Source organism: Malurus melanocephalus, unplaced genomic scaffold (genome assembly GCF_030028575.1).
Source record: "Malurus melanocephalus ecotype Western Australia unplaced genomic scaffold, MMel_1.1 scaffold_1615, whole genome shotgun sequence".
Classification (NCBI taxonomy): Eukaryota; Metazoa; Chordata; class Aves; order Passeriformes; family Maluridae; genus Malurus; species Malurus melanocephalus.
In genome coordinates, this window is record NW_026624847.1 from 1 (window position 1) to 1,251 (window position 1,251).

Below are 1,251 nucleotides of genomic sequence, written 5' to 3' on the forward strand. Positions count from 1 at the left end.
GTGGTCAGGTAAAAGGGGCGTGGCCCCTGTGATTGGGGGAGGGGTTACCTCTCCGCCCATCATGGCCGCCATCTTCTCCGGGGTGAGCTCCGCCCCCTCCGGCTCAGCCAATCGGAGCGAGAGCTTCTCCTGAGGGGGCGTGGCCAAAGAGGGTCACACTTGAGACCTCACGGGACCCACAGATGGGGGTCTGACCCATAGATGGGGGTGTGACCCATAGATCCACCCCATAGATCAGAGTGTGACCCATAGATCACCCCTGCCCCATAGATCCCATCCTGACCCACAGATCGGGGTGTGACCCATAGATTGGGGTCTGCCCCATAGATCTGACCCATAGATATGACCCACAGATGATCCCTGCCCCATAGATTCCATCCTGACCCATAGATGGGGGTCTGACCCATAGATCAGAGTGTGACCCATAGATCCATCTCTGCCCCATAGATCTGACCCATAGATCACATCCTGACCCACAGATCGGGGCGTGACCCATAGATTGGGGTCTGCCCCATAGATCTGACCCATAGATTGGGGTGTGACCCATAGATCAGAGTGTGACCCATAGATTATCTCTGACCCATAGATCACCCCTGCCCCATAGATCCCATCCTGACCCATAGATCTGACCCATAGATCGGGGTCTGCCCCATAGATCTGACCCATAGATCAGAGTGTGCCCCATAGATCATCCCTGACCCATAGATTGGGGTCTGACCCATAGATTGGAGTGTGACCCATGGATCGGGGTCTGACCCATAGATCTGACCCATAGATTATATCTGACCCATAGATCAAAGTGTGACCCATAGATGAGAGTGTGACCCATAGATCCATCTCTGCCCCATAGATCTGCCCCATAGATTGGGGTCTGCCCCATAGATCCCTCAGTGCCCCATAGATTGCAGTCTGACCCATAGATCTAATCCATAGATCTCTTTCTGCCCCATAGATGTGCCCCATAGATCATCCCTACTCCATTAATCCCTGCCCCATAGATCAGAGTGTGCCCCATAGATCCCCGCCCCACAGATCCATCTCTGCCCCACAGATCCATCTCTGCCCCATAGATCCCATCCCGACCCATAGATTGGAGTGTGACCCATAGATCACAGTCTGACCCATAGATCTGCCCCATAGATCCATCCCTGACCCATAGATCCATCTCTGCCCCACAGATCCATCCCTGCCCCATAGATCCATCCCTGCCCCATAGATCCATCCCTGCCCCATAGATCCATCCCTGCCCCA